Below are 19,507 nucleotides of genomic sequence, written 5' to 3'. Positions count from 1 at the left end.
GTGAATCCATTATTTTCTACCGGTATACATGGTTATTTACCCAATTACGTGAATGTAAAGGTCCATTGCCATCGTGCATGCATCTGCCAGGTTTTATTACCTTAAAAATCCATGATCGAAGTGACACGAGATGAGCAAAACCATGGCTGAAGCCTATAGATTAGCATGGTAAAATATACTGTCAAACAATTAAGAGACATTAATTATGGACAAAAACCAGTATGTCCGAAAATTAAGTCATGAAAAATATTTGTTGGGGCTAAAAAAGAGGGTGTCCAAAAACTAAGAGTGTCCATAAACTTAAGAGTAATTACGGTATACCCTAACAGAAACCTGTATTGGAGGCACTTGGATGATTTGTACTAGACATGCACATGTTGGTTACCTGTGTTTCAATAAACACCAACCAGCACTTTGATTAAAGTTCGGTATTTAGTCATCTTCCATTCATTAGACCTATTTCTGGCACAAAGAAGTAGTAAAACACCAAGGAAACTTGGCTGCCAGGCATTTCTACCCATTGAACTTTTGCTGCATGGCTGGGAATACAATCATCTGCCAGGCACATGCTGAGGAATTCACAAGAAATACTAATATTTACAAATAAAGAATGCAACAAAAAAGATCAATGTCACCTAGACGCCTGAATGATTCATCTGAGTAGTAAAAATGCCTGGAATACTTTTTTGAACAACAGATTCCCATGGGATTACACATCACACAACAGCTTGAAGGTTCCTGTACGAAAATTCTATGCAAATTCTGTATAGAGTCTGTACAAAATCTGCCCAGAATCAAGACAGAATTCATTTTTTCTGTACAAAGAGGACACAGACACAGAATATACCTTGCAATCTGTACAGATTTTCTAAGCAGAATTACAATGAAGCAGAATTTTATCTGTAAAGATTATTACACAAGACAGAATTTTAACACTTATAATTTTTACAAGACAGATTTTTAGCACTTTGCATTTTAGCCAGGCAGAATTTCTGTACTTGGTAGAAAAATGAGGCAGAATGTTGGACTTAGAAAAAATTTAGATTCAACATTTCAAAATGGGACTTGTAAAATTTAAGAAACAGACTTCTGATTTCAGTTTCTTATTGTTTATTGCAGGAAACATTTCTCTATTCACCGAAAACTAACAGTTATGTTCAATTCATACAATAGTTAAAATGACCAAAAAATACAGCATATTATTAGCAAAAAAAAAACAAACAGCAGTACCTATTGTTCATACCATAAGGAACATAGAAAGTTACAATTTAATCCAACAGGCTTCAAGAAAAATCTACAATGGAGTGAAATAAGGTTTAATTTTTTTACAAAGTTTTTATTCTTTGCTTATTGCTGGATAAATTGTCCCAAAATACTGAAAATTGCTAGGACATTTTGTCTGCTGTTTGTCAGCAGTGACATTTTCAATGATATCCAAGATAGAGAGAGATCCAATTACCCAAGTTTACCCAAACACCAGCGTCAGGTGTGATAAATTTACTCCTATTTCAGCACATTTACTTTACTTGGCTCTCGTTCTATGAAAATATTCATTTGAATGCCAGTGCTTAAACATAACAAATTTTGTGACAAAAAATAAAAATACCATTATAAATAGGAACAATTAAGAAATTAAGACATAACATTATTAAAGTGTTGTAATATATATGGTTTTAAAGATGTTTGGTTTAGTCTACTTTAAAAAGGTGGTTTAGTCTACTTTGAAAAGGATAGTACACTTGTAAGTGTGCGACAAAATCTCAGAGACTTGACATTCGAAGTTTTCAAGCGAAAATCAAAATGTTCCATGAAATGGGGCGCAGAAGACTATGAGGAAAGAATTATTATTACCAGAGGTATGTTAAAATTTGCTTTTTCTTTCATCAAAATATGTATTTAATCTGTTGACAGTATTTGGCTTTGTTTGTAAATTTGTTTAAAATTGAAACTTTGGTTGTGCATATTCAACTTATAATGCATAAATCATAGTTTCCTAGTTTTTGTAACAATGACATTGACCTTGAAACGACTGGTCCCTGAATGAATTCCTATGCTAGGTCTGTATGTAAGCAATGAATCTGCATACAAATGATATATGCAGTATCGCCATCCAAACTCAAGTTATTGAGCAGAACTTTTTTTTAAGTCACCTTAGCACTAAATGCTCATGGTGAGCTATATGATGTCAGTCTATGTATGTATATATAAGATCTTTTAAGGAGGCTTTTAGATCACCTAAGCACAAGGTTGTTCTTATTGTAAGCTTTTGTGATTGCCTTTTATCCATTGTGCCTCAAACATTTACCATGTAAACACTGTTGTGGAAATATTTAATGTCAAATCTTTATGAAACTTGTTTTGAACATTTTTTTTCAAATAATAGCACTTTTGCTCATATTAAAAAAACAACAACAATAATGAAATCTTCTGAACACAAGTGACAAACTGCACAAATCAATGAGTTACTTTGGGTCTTAGGTACTGGTAAGCTCAATATTTTCCTTTGACCCTCATTTTATTTGCATTAGCAGGCAAGTTAATACAGATAAATGATTATAATTTTCCAGATGGTTCAACTGATGGAACATTATCCATCCACAATAAAAAGATTTGGATTGCGCAAGTTTTGCAGTGCTGCCTTTTACCTGATGGTGAAACTTAGTTCCGGGTATGTAAGGTATTAAAGTAAAAGTTTTTTTCATAAAAGTCTTTTTTTATTAGTCTTTTCGAGAAATAAACATTGATTGTATCATCATAAAGCATACATAACTTTGACAAATGCTTCAATTTAACGTTTGATTAGCAATGTTCACAGATTTTGATTTAGATCAACTTCTGTCTTAAAATATATTTTTTAGTTAAGTGGAATGAAGTGCTTTCATTTATTTTTAAACAGCCATAAATCCGAGGGAGACACAAGAACGGTCAAGATGTCAGGTTCTGGCGGGGAACAAGCATGACATAAAGCCTGTGCTGAATGCCGTCATCATTTCTGCCTGCAAAGGTACATTTTGTCTTGTTTTTTTTTGCTAGGTATTTAACATAATTAAACAGTGGTAGGAATTTTATTTAAATTTATGACCAGGTTTTCAAAGAAGATAAAAATGAGATTATTAAATGCGGGTAGGGCGTATCTGGTCAATAACTTAAGTTTGCCTAGACTCAATTGATGACCTTGCATTGAGGCCAAGATAGGGATTGCATACAGAGCCCAAATGTGTCACTAAAAATAAACAAGAAACCGTCGAGACGGGTGATGCTCCCCAAAGGTTTTTTTTGTCACAATATTGCACTATATACTCAGATAAAAGAAAACGTCTTGAGGGCACAGTAGTTGGGGGGACAAAAATTTTTTTATAGAAAATTTCAAAAGGCCATAACTCTGAGAAAAATCATCCAGCCAGAACCCGCTGATAATATGCACATCTCCTCTTGGTAGTGAAGCTTCCCATAAAGTTTCATTGAATTCCGTCATTAGTTGCTGAGAAATAGCCCTGACAAGAATTGCACTATATGAACAGTTAATGGAAAATTTCAAAGGGCCATAACTCTGTGAAAAATCATTCGGCCAGAACCCGCTGATAATATGCACATCTCCTCTTGGTAGTGAAGCTTCCCATAAAGTTTCATTGAATTCCGGTCATTAGTTGCTGAGAAATAGTCCGGACAAGAATTGCACTATATGTACAGTTAATGGACAATTTTAAAGGGCCATAACTCTGTGAAAAATCATCCGACCAGAACCCGCTGATAATATGCACATCTCCTCTTGGTAATGAAGCTTCCCATAAAGTTTCATTGAATTCCGGTCATTAGTTGCTGAGAAATAGCCCGGACAAGAATTGCACTATATGTATAGTTAATGGAAAATTTCAAAGGGCCATTACTCTGTGAAAAATCATCCGACCAGAACCCGCTGATAATATGCACATCTTCTCTTGGTAGTGAAGCTTCCCATTAAGTTTCATTGAATTCTGGTCATTAGTTGCTGAGAAATAGCCCGGAAAAGAATTGCACTATATGTACAGTTAATGGAAAATTTCAAAGGGCCATAACTCTGTGAAAAATCATCCGACCAGAACCCGCTGATAATATACACATCTACTCTTGGTAGTGAAGCTTCTCATAAAGTTTCTTTGAATTCCGGTCATTAGTTGCTGAGAAATAGCCCGGACAAAAATTGTGCACGGACGGACACACGGACGGACAGACGAAGCAGCGACTATATGCTCCTCCCAAAATAAATTTTGGGGGAGTAAAAAAGGTTAACTTGAGCTTGGATGGAGGTATTGGACACAAATTGTGTGTTAGCTTTATCCTTTTTACAGCCATTCTCACCCTTCCTCTGAATGATGTAGTGCAGTTGTCTGTTACTCAACTTACTGACATTAGTTTCACTGTTTGGTATAAGCACTTGGTCCTGGTAAACCAGCTATTCCAGGATACTTTGAGTTGGTTAACTTAATGATATGACAGGCATATTGTTGATATGCTGTTGACAACAGCCAATAATCCAACAAAATCAAACAATAATGCAAATGTAGAAAATTTAGTTGTTTGCAGTTTAAGTCGGATCAAGGTCAAAGTAACATTTACTAAATACCAAAAAACTATTGGGATCGCATTTTAACTTTGGGTCTAATTAATACTAGAATCAAACAATGGTTTGAAATTCAATTGGATGTTTGTGCTATAAGTGAATTTTGTTGGGCTGGCACTTGATGTATGATGTCTTTAATACAGGTATGGCATTACTGTTTGAAACTGAGTAGTTAGAATAAACCATGTATCAGTTCTTTAGCTCGGCTGTTTTCGGAGAAAACCCGAGGTATTGTCATAGCCAGCTCGCCGTCCGGCGTCAGCCTTTCCGACGTGCTTAAACCTTGACATTTTGCTCTAAAATCAAAGTGCTTCCACCTACAACTTTTAAACTTCATATGTAGATGCAACTTGATGAGTTCTACACGCACACTCATTTTTGGGTCACTAGGTCAAATGTCAAGGTCACTGTGGCCTCTAAAAAAAAATAATATATAACTGACAAGCTTTTATTTATTCAAAACTGCACCCGCAGCCGAGCGTTGGCACCTGTTATGCGGTGCCCTTGTTGAGGAATGATATAAATATGTAAATGTGTAAACATTTATTTTTTTCCGATAGGTTATGTCTGGATGTGGTGCAAAGACCACAGCAAAACAGTGCCAGATGACACCTCCTTCAACAAGGCAGTGACACTCCAAATAGACTACTCCAGGAAATAAATGAAATCATCTTGTTTAAATTGAGACTAAAAATAGGGGGTGTTAGATTTTTTTAATTTTTACCCCGTCATAATGTGATCAATTCAACAACAACAAAAATATTGGTACTGTCAGTATATTTCACTGTGTACATTTTATTGTTTACATTTTATAATCTCATAAAAAAATGTTATTTATTGATGGTCTGTTTATTTTGCTTTTTCTTCCTGCATACATTTTTTGTACAGAAAATTTTCTGTGCAGAATTTAATATTAAACCGATTTTATTCTGCACAGAATTCTATTCTCACATTTTGGTTCTCCCCAGATTTAATTCTGCCAGATTTTTTTCTGCCTCGAACAAATTCTGCTTAATTTAAATAATTCGTAAAATCTGTACAGAATTCGTTCTTTGTTTATATTGAAAAAATCTATGAATAGAAATCTGGTTCAACTCATTTAAAATGGACACCAAATATTTTCTGCACATATTCTACAAAGATTTTGTGTATTTTATTCTGCACATAATCTGGCTGCAGTCTGCCCAAACATTTTCGTACAGGCTATTTGTAAACAAATTTTATATCAAACACTGGATAAGATTTAGTAATTCGTTTTTCTACAGAGCACATCCATAACGTGGAGTTCATAAATCTCATATTCCACTTCTACACTAAATAAAATGATCTTTGCGCTGGAAAAACATGGCTTAATGCATTTGAATAAATGTAATCCCAGATAAGCCTATGCCTTTTCACAGGCTAAATGAGGAACAACACTTGCCACTTTTAAAGTAGTTTTTTGTTTAACCCTTTGCATGCTGGGAAATTTGTCGTCTGCTAAAATGTTGTCTGCTTAATTTCTAAAATTAGCATTTTCTTCGATTTTTTTTCAAAGAATATAATCAGAATAGCAAACAGTTTGGATCCTGATGAGACGCCACATTCTGTGGCGTCTCATCTGGATCCAAACTGTTTGCAAATGCCTTAAAAATTCGGTTCCCGCACTGAAAGGGTTAAGGACGTCTCATAGCTAAAGGCCAGTTTAGGTGGAAAGTGTCATCCGAAACTCGACTGTGTATACTTCATAGAGTATTCTATCATACTTTACGCACATGCATTAAGCTCCCTTTTCCCAAAGCTTGTCTCAATTGTACGCAATCGGTTCAAATATATCTATTTATTTACCAATTTTAAATGTATTGCATGTGTCTAAAAACCTTTTCCCAGCTTTTTAACAATTATGGCAGATGAAAGATTCTTATATGATTAACTTTATCTTTTTCTCTAATCATTCTGTGCAGAATGAACAATTGTATAATGTACAGTTACGCCTTGACCAAGATCAAACTATTTCAGTCATTAAAAAATAGAATTAATTCAGATAAAGTAAAAAAATCCATCTTCAATCCTTTATCCAACATGTCTCAGCATTTTAATATGATTACCACTTTTATCATTCGAAAATCCTTCTATGTTGGACAACAATATCCTGTTCTTTATGTGACTTATCCTCTTTAATTGTGACCTTGACCTATACGGACCAGGCACTTCACAAATGTTAAAGATTTTTTTTAAAACCTATAATCCCAAGTCAATGTTCTGATTTCTAATATATTACTTTTACCATTAAATATAACCTTGAGCTTTGACCTAAGGACCTGATTCAACAAGAAAACAGTCCCCACTTCAGAATATTTACTTGACTGTTCCACTGCATATGTGGAGGCCATAACATACATGCAGACTTTTTTTACCAAAGATCATTAACCCTTTCAGTGCGGGAACCGAATTTTGAAGGCCTTTGCAAACAGTTTGGATCCAGATGAGACGCCACAGAACGTGGCGTCTCATCTGGATCCAAACTGTTTGCTATTCTGATAGTATTCTTTGAAAAAAAATCAAAGAAAATGCTAATTTTAGAAATTCAGCTGACGACATTTTAGCAGACGACAAATTTCCCAGCATGCAAAGGGTTAACCCTTTTTTGCTCAAAAGCAAAGAGAAAATGGCTAATGCAATGGCTTCTGCATATGAGGTCAATGGTTTCTGCATATGAGGTCAATGGCCTAAGCATTTCAGCCAAGATTCGTGAAATGCAATTAATGGATTAAGATTTAAAGAGCGATCATTAAAATGAAGTCGCAAACATATGACCTTCAAGTATGACCTTGACCTTGATTTGGCATGACTGACTCACGCTTTTAGCACAATTATGCATAATGCCCTGAATATTTTAAACAAATTTCTTAAAAATCTGCCGAAGGTTAAAAGCAATTTTGAGCGGAAATGAAAGTGTTATGGACAGGCAGACTGACAGAGAAATGGAGAGATGAAAGACATTCATTTGTGCCTTGAGTTTAAAAAGAATTAGTAATTATTAATCTTGATATCTATATGAGTTGTGTTATGAAAAAACTGGGCATAATGCATGTGCGTAAAGTGTAGTCCCAGATTAGCCTGTGCAGTCTGCACAGGCTAATCAGTGACAACACTTTCTGCCTTATTTGGATTTTTGCTTAAAAGAGACTTCATTTAAATGAAAAATGTCATAAAAGCAGAAACGGTCGTCCCTGATTAGCCTGTGCGGACAGCACAGGCTAATTTGGGACGACACTTTAAGCACAGGCATAATGCCCAGTTTTCTCAGAACACGACACAATTGTTTAATGCATGCCTTCATTCACATCCATGATCAATAAGTTAAAACTGGCAAAAACAGATATATAACACTTCCTCGCCTGAATTGAAAATCAACAAAGACTTGCAACCAAGTTATTGCACGCTCACATCCTGTTCAGTGAATAAACCTTATCACCCATTCTTTAGATTTTTCGCCTACATAAAAATACTATTGAATAGAAAGGCAGGTGGGCCTTGTACTTTTCCATTAACCAGTCATATCAGCAACTCCAATCTTAAACACTTTAGGACAAGGTCACTGCATTCCATGGCTGATAAAAATTCCACTATTTTATTTACCTGGCTTATATAGTAGATAGTAGACTGCAAGGCAAGCAACATGAATTATTCAATGACCCTCCTACAGCTAATTTCCTTGCCATGGAATTTTGGCAGTTGTCACTGAATACGTACACACTATCTTTACATGCTAATTGATCGACATGCATGTTATTTATGTTTTTGTTTAGACGTTTGATATATTTTTCAATCTAATACTCATAGACTTTCAGCTAACGAATTTCATATATCAATCTGTTTTCAAGAATTAAATTTAACAAGACAATTGCCAAGCAATAATATATGTCCCCTACTGGCTCCACCATTGTCAGAATTTTTTATTATTTTTATTTGTTGCCATAGCAACCAGAATTCTTCAGGGACAAAATGAAAAGACATGCATAATCTCCATATTGCCATCTGACCATGTTTCAAGTTTCATTAATAAATATGAAGAACTTTTAAAGTTATCCCAGGATCCAGATAAGTATGACAGACAGACAGACAGATTCTTAGACAGACGCACAGAGCGCAACCCGGTAGGGGACAATAAACACTGGAATATGATTAATTAAAATATTTTATTGATATCCATATCTGGAAACATGAAAATTGTCATGTTCCTTAACAATTAATAAAGAAGTTTTGACAGGAATGTACACAGGTGCCTGTATTCTGTACTCACCTTAAAAGTAAAATTGAAATATATTTGCAATAGCTTACTTTTGAAATTAAAAGCATGCGCGCATGACATGTCAATGTCAGACATAATTCAACAATATTCACAGACAGTATAAGGATCATATTTCGTACCATGTGGTACCACTATTTTGTGGTTAATAAAGTTGAGTATCATTATGGAACATGCTCAATGTTGATATTGCATACCACTGGCCACAATAAGGCCAAAGAAAAGAATATGTCTGGTTCCGGTGACCCGACCTACCCTAAACTTTTGTCCCGCTCCGAGTACGAAAAAATTAAGAAGGAAAATAATGTTAAGGTGGAAAACTAATCAAGTTTGAAATTAACCGAGTACGAATTTGATGTTGATACGGTTATGCTCAGTTTTTATCCCGTATTACTTAATCCAATATGGCCGTGTCCACATGCTTGTTAGCCGTGACAATTGAAAGCTGCTGATCTTTAAAAGGCTATAAAGAAGGTTAGGGCATATAAAATGAGTTGGACATATGAGGAACTGTTTGCCTTGTATCACCCACAATAAAATTAAAAACAAGAGCACCGCCTTGCGGGTGCAGACCGCTCATCTATTTTTCTTTTTAAAGGTGAAGGGACCAATCTCAATTTCAATCACAAAGGAGGGAGGGGTGGAGTGGAGGGGGGTGTATAGTGTGGGGGTGTGGTCATTTATTACATTATCTTCCAAAAATGAAAAAAAAAAGCAAAAAAAAATATTTAATTTTTTGGGGGTGGGGGGGGATTCTTGGGTGGGATGGTTGGACGGTATTTCAAAAATTAAGTAATACAAAAAAATATTTGTGTTTTTTAACCATGTTTCAAAAAAATAAATATTTGTGTTGTTGTTTTTTTTTTTTGGGGGGGGGGGGGGGGGGGGTTGGGGGGGGGTATAGTGTTAGGGTGTGGTGGTCATTTATAATATGATCTTTAAGAAAAAAAAATGAAAGAAAAAATATTTTGGGGGGGGGGGGATTCGGGGAGGAGCGTGGGGATAATTTGGGTGGAGTCTATTGTGGTTTGTGAGGTAAGAGTTGTTTTGTCAAAGTATCAATCAAATCTAATCATAATTAAAGAAGTTATTGCAATTTTAGCAAAATTTAATAATTTGACCTTGAGAGTCAAGGTCATTCAAAGGTCAAGGTAAAATTCAACTGCCAGGAACAGTACCTTCATGATAGCATGAAAGTATTTGAAGTTTGAAAGCAATAGCCTTGATACTTTAGAAGTAAAGTGGATCTAAACACAAAATTTAACCATATATTCAAAGTTACAAAGTCAAAAAAGGGCCATAATTCCGTAAAAATGACAACCAGAGTTATGCACTTTGTCCTTTACTGTCCCCTTATGATAGTTTGCGAGTGTTCCTAGAATGAAAGCAATATCTATAATACTTTAAGGGTAAAGAGGACCAAAACACAAAACTTAACCAAATTTTCAATTTTCTAAGTATAAAGAGCCCATAATTCCGTCAAAATGCCAGTCAGATTTACATAACTTTGCCTGCACAGTCCCCTTATGATAGTTAGTAAGTGTTGCAAGTATGAAAGCAATAGCTTTGATACTTTAGGAATAAAGTGGACCTAAACACAAAACTTAACCAAATTTTCAATTTTCTAAGTATAAAAAGGACACATAATTCTGTCAAAATGCCAGTCAGAGTTACATAACTTTGCCTGCACAGTCCCCTTATGATAGTTAGTAAGTGTTGCAAGTATGAAAGCAATAGCTTTGATACTTAAGGAATAAAATGGACCTAAACACAAAACTTAACCAAAATTTTAAATTTTCTCAGTATAAAAAGGGCACATAATTCTGTCAAAATGCACGCCAGAGTTATCTAACTTTGCCTGCCCAGTCCTCTTATGATAGTAAGTAAGTGTACCAAGTTTGAATGCAATAGCATTGATACTTTATGAGAAAAGTGGACCTAAACGCAAATTTTAACCGGACGCCGACTTCGACCCCAAGGTGATAACAATAGCTCATATTTTTTTTTCAAAAAATAGATGAGCTAAAAACTTCCCACCCAACCTAATTTTTTTTAGCATGTCAAAGGAACCAGACATATTATTTTCTTTGGCCTAAACCATGCATGCAAGTACATATAAATTTATCTTCATACACCTCCTTAGAAGTATATCATGCTTGTGAGGAGACACTTTGTCTGCCATTATTAATGGCCACCACTAAAAGGATATCATTTTCAGTAACTTCAGACATTTTGCTTTCAGTTTGTTACACCACATTCTTGTTTTTCATTGACTATTTAAGCTATCAGGAAAGGAATAGGCAGTTAACCTATTCACACTTTTCCTGGGACAGCTGAATTACTAGAACAAAGTGCACACATATTTGCAAGTGACTGATTAAATAAAATTAACTGCCATTATTGAATAAAGGGAAGAAGGGAAGTTGAGAGAATTTTTTGACTAATAACACACTAGTTACGTAGCAAAAACCAGGATCGGACTTGCTCTCATTTGTTTTGAAGTTCTGCGCTCTACCAACTAAGCTATCTGGCCTGGTTCCATGGCATTGCAAAAACAATAATCCATCTGGCCTGGTTCCATGGCATTGCAAAAACAATAATCCATTTCTTTAAGTATTAAGTCTTTACCCTTCTATTTAAATTATTGATAATGTATTTGCATGGGAGATTCATTATGGATTCGAGAAAATAAGTTGAAAATAAGTTGAACCTGGAACTACTTATTCATATGAGCAGTGTTCCAAGATAACGGGGCTATAAATGCATGTGGGTAGTCCAGTTTGGGCAGAAATTGTAATCCCAGACTGCACAAGCTGATGTGGGATGACACTTGACCCTTTACCACTTAGATACGTATTTTACCCCATTTGTGGTCTCTAAGAAAGTTAAATTTGATTAAAGACCTTTCTTACCAGATTCAAGTTTTAAAGGCTTCAGTTTTAACCCTTAAATACCGATGAGCAGCAAACAGCATAAAACCTGTTTTTATGCTTGTTGCAAAGGCTATTTTTATTTCACTCTTTTCGGATGACACTTAAACACATGCTTCAAGACCAGTTATTCCAGAATCTGGCTCAATTAACCCTTTGCATGCTGGGAAATTTGTCGTCTACTAAAATGTCGTCTGCTGAATTTCTAAAATAAGCATTTTCTTCGGTTTTTTTCATAGAATACTATCAGAATGGCAAACAGTTTGGATCCTGATGAGACGCCACGTTCTGTGGCGTCTCATCTGGATCCAAACTGTTTGCAAAGGCCTTTATAATTCGGTTCCAGCACTTAAAGGGTTAATCTAAATCTCAGTTCTCAACTGACACAAACTTGTTGGTATGTCAGAACAGCAGATTAAAGTAGACCTTCAACAATGTTTACTATGCCCTGTATCCACTGAACCTCCCTACATTCTCATTGATCCCCTACATTTCCATTGACACTGCATTTTCAGAGACATTGATTATCTTTGACCCAGCACATTCAGAGACGTTGATTATCTTATCAGTCCTTATTGACCCACCGGGCAGGAATGGCAAGTATGTCACACTGTGTACAATGGCAACACACATTTATGAGTATCTGCCAACACCTTGTAATATTATACAAGGCTCATTATTACAACTTTGGCACCATCAAATCTACGCTCTGGTGAAGTGTTGGCCTAAATGCAGGCTGAATGGAGGCTTTTTGGAAAATGTACACAATGTTAACTGCCATTGGTTGCAGTATTTTTAGTTACATGCCCTAGATACAACCTCAATTCATTAGCAGTGTAGCCAAAATATCAGTGTCTACGTAATCTTCAGCTGGGCTACATATATGTTGTAAAAAATAACCTTGTTTGAATCTCTATGTTATGCGGAATAATAAGTTGATATATAATTATGTCCCTGGAGCTTATTATTGCAGATTGATATCAATATTTATAACAAGAACAATAATCGCCCTGCAATAAAGCAATTCATTGATAGACTTCATAAAGAAACTTTTTTACTTACATTTCTGATTAATAGCTGGTATTAAAACAAGAACATTATCTAATTACCCTTGCAAAAAGTTAACCCACTTTCATACCAAAACACACTTAAACCAACATAAAACTGTGTTTTTTCTAAGTTTTTCTGAGCGGAAGTTGGTTTTTGCTAATAAAAGCGAGTTTTAGGTGAGCTAAACTGTGCTTAACTGAGTTTAAAGTTGGTTTTTTAAAGTAGATGTGTGTTAAAGCGAGTTTTTTTGCTGTAAGAAGTTGGTTTTTTATGTATCAAAAGTGAGTCTTTTTATTTATGAGTTGGTTTATGTGTGTTTTAGTGTGTCTTTTTGTTTCATAAGCGAGTCTTTTACAACAGAAGTTGGTCTTTTTATTAACAGAAGTGGGTTTAAAGCGGGTATATACTATTTTTTATATGTGTTTAATTGTAATATATTGATAAAATATGTTACAATAACACAAAATAGGCAAGATAAATTATACATTAAAGCCGAATTTCATAAAATGCAGCAAAGACAAATTAGCGCCCCGAGCCGATAGTGACGTACATATTTTCCTACAATAACCGAAGCATTCGTCTTTGTATTAGGATCGGAGATAGTGTTCGTGTGTCGTATGAATAGATATCGTTGCAGGAATTCAAATAAACCGTTAAACTAAGTTTAGATGCACATCTTACATGTATGGTATACATGCTGGCGAATTCGGCTGTACAGCCGTTTTCAATTTCAGAATTAAATATCTGGCTTATTTCGCATTTTTCGACATATGTTCTTCTTAACTTTTATTTTAATTTATATTGAAATATATATATAATAAGTTTTTTACACAGTTTATATAAATTCATAAATATTTGACAAAATCGTATATACCCGCTTTAAGCGAGTTTAAGTTGGTCTTTTTATAAATGATTTGAAAGCCGCAACAAGGCTAAAAGACTCACTTTAACACACTTTTCAAGAAGTTGGTCTTTTGTTTATTAACATAACTCAACAATAAAACAATAATTCTTCAACTAGGTCTTTGTTTCATGTTTATAGCCATATATTATCAAGGTGAATTGTAAAGGGGCTTTTTTACAGCTTGTTTGCCATTGCACCTTTTGTACATTTGTGGGCTCCCCATAATTTTAAGGAAATATTGGATAAAAATTGCTCTTTCAGAACATCACAGGTTCACAGATACTATAAAAATGTTAAAATGTTCAAACTTAGTTTTATACCTGAATATGAAATTGTTTGTCTTTCACTTTGAATCAATACATAAATATTAAATATATTATAAGAACAATCACACGTCTATAAAAATGTGAATACTTCCATTTAATTCATGTTCTTTGGAGAATTCAATACCCAGTAGACTTACAGTGTGTTTTTTTATTCATTTTCTTTTTAGGGGGAGGGTGACACTGTTTCTATAATCAAAAAACTAGTTTCCGTGTGAAAGTGTTGATTAATTTATAGAAACTTATGTGGGCTTGCCAATAAATTCACACATTCCATGAAGAGATTTGAGGGGTCAAGCATGTCAAAATATTGGATGTTGACCAGTTACATGAGAAATTACAACTCGACATGCTCTCATGTGAGTTATGTATGCATATGCAAGTCATTCTGTGAAACTAAAACAGATTTTTGACGAGTGTATGGCAAAAGTTAAACTTTAAAATCACTTAGCCATGTAAAGACAAACACAAGTCAAACAAGATATGTGTTTGTCAGAAACACTATGTCCCCTTTTGCGCCCCTTTGAAGCTATATATTTGACCTTTGACCTTGAAGGATGACCTTGACATTGACCTTTCACCACTCAAAATGTGCAGCGTCATGAGATACACATGCATGCCAAATATCAAGTTGCTATCTTCAATATTGCAAAAGTTATTGCAAATGTTAAAGTTGAGACAAACAAACAGACACACAAACAAACAAACAAACAGACAGGGCAAAAACAATATGTCCCCCACTATAGTGGTGGGGGACATAAAAAGATTGACATAAAACTCACATTACCATATATGGTGTAATTAACAAGAATTGCGATTTGAAATTGTTATAATTTCTACTTTGAGATCTCTACATTGAGTTTCTTAACATTCATTCAGATTTTGTTGTGTTAATGTTAAATTAAACTATTATTAAGCTGGCTATGACAATACCTCGGGTTTTCTCCGAAAAATGCCAAGCTAATAACTTCAATACTTCTACTGAATCTGGTGATGTCAAACAGCTGACCTAAACAACTTGCAATCTCTCACTAGAAATCCAGATGAACTTAAATAAATATAGACTTATGGCTTCATAGACTGGCACTGTAATTTATTGTAGTTATAATAATAATTATGTTCTCTCTTATTGGTTCCAAGACGTCTATTCAAGTACAGTTCATGCCATAAATAGCACTCTGGCATATTCAGTCGTATTAATGATTTGAAGTTAAGCATAGATTTTAAGGAAGCTTTATACATATCCTACTTCAAGTACAAACCTGTGTGACATGCATCCAGTTAAACAAATAAAATGTTGACATTTTTAGTATCAGTAATGTGATTTATCCTACAACGTGCATTTTTAATCTTACCTCATTGCACTGTTATTGTACTAAAACAATTTCCCAGGCACAACATAAACTTGAAATATGCCCAAGGAAATATGGGAGGCAATTTATGTAGTTGAATAGTTATTTACATGGAACAGTTACTCCCCTTAACAATTTTTTCTAATATTACTATTGTATTAAAACACATGTAACAAGAAATAGCAAGATCCCTGAAATAATGAAAATTTACAAAACATGAACATGCATACACTTATTTTACCATATGTATTGTGTTTTAAACTGTGTAAAAACTATCAATACAGAAACTTACTATTACACAAGAAATTCTTAACAAAAAAAGTGTTCAGATTTACGATTACACTTTAACTATGATTACAGTGTTCAAATAACATAAAACTGTATAATGTAAGATATTCAAGTTGCATTTATAATGGACATTATAAACAACAAGAGCACCGCATAATGAGTGCCAACGCTCGGCTGGGGGTGCAGTTTTTAATTTATGAAAGCTTGTCAGATTTTTTATTTTTTTTTAGAGGTTACATTGACTTTGTCTTTTGACCTGGTGACCCAAAAATGGTTGTGGCATGAAGATGTCATCAAGGTGCATCTACATATGAAGTTTCAAAGTTGTAGGTGGAAGCACTTTGATTTTAGAGCAAAATGTAAAGGTTTTAGCTGGCTATGACAATACTTCTTTTTTTTTCCCGAAAACAGCCAAGCTAAAAATGTGAAAAATATTAATTTTGAATCCAATATGCAAATTACAAAAACAAACTTAATCAAGTAAACACAATTTGCAAGTTTCATGAGTTGATTGCTAGGTAAAACGCATTTTTTAAAATGCAATAATCAATGACATATATAATGAGAGTTGCTAGGTTAACAACAGCTATTTTTTGTATATATTAAATTATGAATTACATATTAGTCTTATAACTGTCCAAAACACTCCAGGCCTTGAATAATTTTTCCAGAGTCACTCGCCCTGCAGGGCGAGTAGGCCTGACAATCCACTCGCCCTTCACTTTAATCTACTTACCCTGCATTAAAACAAATATATATAATATTTATAGTTATAATCAACCAGAACCTTTTTAACCTACGTAACATAGTGACACTGAATTGCAAACAAATTTTCCATTATGTGATGGATTTATTTGCTTTCCTTACGTTTTCTGCACCTGTTTCCTTTTCTCAATACTTTCCGCTTCTCGTTTTGATAACCATTCTTTCTGTTCCCTGTCTTAAACACCTTGCAGATATTTTAAAATAGAACCCTTTCCCATGCTGAGTTTTAATATTTCAGACAAACTTTTACTGAAAAACACACTTGATTGACAAATGGTTACAATATGGTAAATTTTGGCTAAGACTTCTGATCATGAATTATTCTGTTTATTAACAAGGGCCTGACCTGAAAATCAATAGGGGGCATCTGAAAGTCATGATTAATGTACCTGTGAAGTTTCATGATCCTAGGCCTAAGTGTTCTTGAGTTATCATCCGGAAACCATATGGTGGACAGACAGACCTATCGACGGACCGACAGACTGACGGACCAACAGGGCCCTCACACTACTTTGGGGGAAGGAATCCGCAGCCCTTAGGAGGGGGAATTTTCGCGGCGTTTCCCTTTATGGGGGATTTTTTTACTTACTCTCTCATTATTTCATTTGTACATGTTTGCACTATATTCATTGCATTTTTCATAATTTAGTATGTTTGAAAAGATTTAATTGAAATAGAATTGAGATATAATAATCATGAGACACATCTTTCTTTAAAAAAAAAAAATATATATATATAATTTTTTTCCCCTCAAAAAAGAGTATATATTTTTCCCCCATTTTGTAAAAAAAATCCCCTCCAGATGTTTAAAAATTTTCTTTTTTTCTTTTTTAGGAAGAACTGTTTCATAATCATGATTAATATATTATGTAAAATTTATTTCATAAACAACTAACAAAGTATATAACTATAATTTATATGATTTTTAATTATTATAAAGTGTTATATTAAATTAGATTAGATTTTCCCAAATCAGTGGACTTTTCACATGAATTGCATTTTTCTCCCAAAATGGCCAGGAAAAGGCCTGATGTATCTATATTGTGTCAATATTCGTTGATAAAAACATTCCAATATGGTCCATTTTATTGATAACAAATGCTCAAATTTGCCCAAAAAAACTCAAATAGACTTTGTGTATTCATATAATAATTATATCATAACATATAAAAGAGTGAATTTTTAATTTTCCCCTTTTCCTTAAAAACGACGCATTTTTCCCCTTTGGACGGGCCCCGCCACCATTCCCCTATAAGTGAAAAAAAACACTGCAATATAATTGTGACGATTATTTTATCAAGTTTAATGAAGATTGGGCGATAAATGTAGTCTTAAGAGTGTTCCTAACACAAATGTTGAGGACACATTATGCAAGACAAACAGCAGACAAAAGGTGATCACAAAAGTTCACAATAAGCTCAACGTGCTCAGGTTAGGTAAAGGACATGCATTGAAAGTGTTTTCATTACACATTTTTTTTCTATCTAACGGAAGGACATTTTCTAAATTATTTCTCAATTGACATTATGTTTATGCCTGAAAGTGTTGTTTTATCAAAGCTATTAAAATCAAATCCTTTCCAATCTCAAGGAATAAAAGTGGCCAGAATTATTGCATTTAAATAATAAGCAAACATTATTTTAAAGAATATACAAAAATATATTATCAAATAATAGAAAAAATGTTTGTATTTATGTTAAAGTACAAGCAATATACTAATACTAATAATCTGTAAAATACTTACGGTTTTTCTTAACTTTAACCAAATGAGCCCGTAGACTTATTGTTAAAGCAACGAACAGTGCTTTATATATAAAGGACCATACAGGTCACATGCCAAGACTTTATGTGTACACACACCAGTACATGTGGACATCACCTTCTTAGAACTGTAATCATGCTTATACAACCAAGGCTGATAAACTGCTGGTATTGATCCAGGCTCTATGAATGGAAACATTCTACTATCAGTCTACTAAAACTCTCGAGTTCTCGTAATGGAAAACAGATTATATTTCTCATGAACAATCCCACAACCAGTGTCATGACATTGACATTAATTGAACGTGGAATACAATATCAAGCTGAATGAAATTATTATCACTATATTGAGAACTAGTGGTGACAACATATCTAGTTACTCCATACTATTTTCAGAAAGCCTACGCAGCATCATGAAGAAAATATTATATAAATATTCACTTTTATAAATGTTTGTCTCCAATTGAAGGTATAACAATATTTGTTAACACCGATATTTGTTTAAGAGACACGTGCATGATATCTTTATTAAATTGAATTAAACTAAACAGCTATTTAATAAGCATATCAGACAGTGCATTTTTTCCTTATGTGATTATGGCTGTTTTTCACTATTTAGCGAAATTTGCGACGCAAATTTTTACAATTTCAAGAAGTTTTCGACTTACATTTTCAAAATTTCAAGAAGTTTGCGACTCAAATTTTCACAATTTTAGAAAGTTTGCGACTCATTTTTTCACAATTTTGAACAGTTCTCGACTCATTTTTTCACAAAATGGGGGGGGCCAAGGCCACTTCACAAAACAGGAAAAAAAGCGCTGTCAGGTAATTTCCAATCAAGGTTAATGAAACATTTTTAAGTTTGTTGAAGAAATTTTTACAGAGAACAGAAAATGTTATAAAGACATAATCAAGTATTGAAGCTCTAGTATGCAATTCTTAAGGCAAATTTGGCTAAAATATTCAAAACCTGTCTTAAACTTTGATGAGGATTGAATGAAAATCATTCCAAATCAGGAACAACTATAACATTTAGTTATTAAATAGCCATTACTCCACATATCAAACAATTATATTTGAAATAACATCACACCATCAAGATAATAGAATAATTTATGGTTTTATTTTGAAAAAAAAATAATTCTGCTGGGCAGATTTTACATATATCAATTGCCATTACACCTACTGATGAAAAGGGAACTTGAAAAATTGTACACCAACTAATATTTTCATTAAATTTGAT

At 33.9% G+C, this 19,507-nt stretch overlaps 1 protein-coding gene and 1 long non-coding RNA gene across 3 annotated transcripts in view; one reads left to right on the top strand and one right to left on the bottom strand.

The window, feature by feature from the left end:
* The window catches only part of LOC127844727 (uncharacterized), an 88,279-nt gene that overhangs the window by 54,388 nt on the left and 14,384 nt on the right, over positions 1 to 19,507 (bottom strand). The window lies entirely within an intron of this gene.
* On the top strand, positions 814 to 5,318 carry LOC127844739 (uncharacterized). Its single transcript, XR_008032880.1, has 4 exons — positions 814 to 1,856; positions 2,568 to 2,668; positions 2,897 to 3,004; positions 5,161 to 5,318. It is a non-coding gene; the product is annotated as an uncharacterized LOC127844739 (long non-coding RNA).

This window comes from Dreissena polymorpha, chromosome 9, assembly GCF_020536995.1.
Source record: "Dreissena polymorpha isolate Duluth1 chromosome 9, UMN_Dpol_1.0, whole genome shotgun sequence".
NCBI classification, from domain to species: domain Eukaryota; kingdom Metazoa; phylum Mollusca; class Bivalvia; order Myida; family Dreissenidae; genus Dreissena; species Dreissena polymorpha.
Note: the sequence above shows the minus strand (reverse complement) of the source record. Positions and strands in the feature narration are given on the sequence as shown.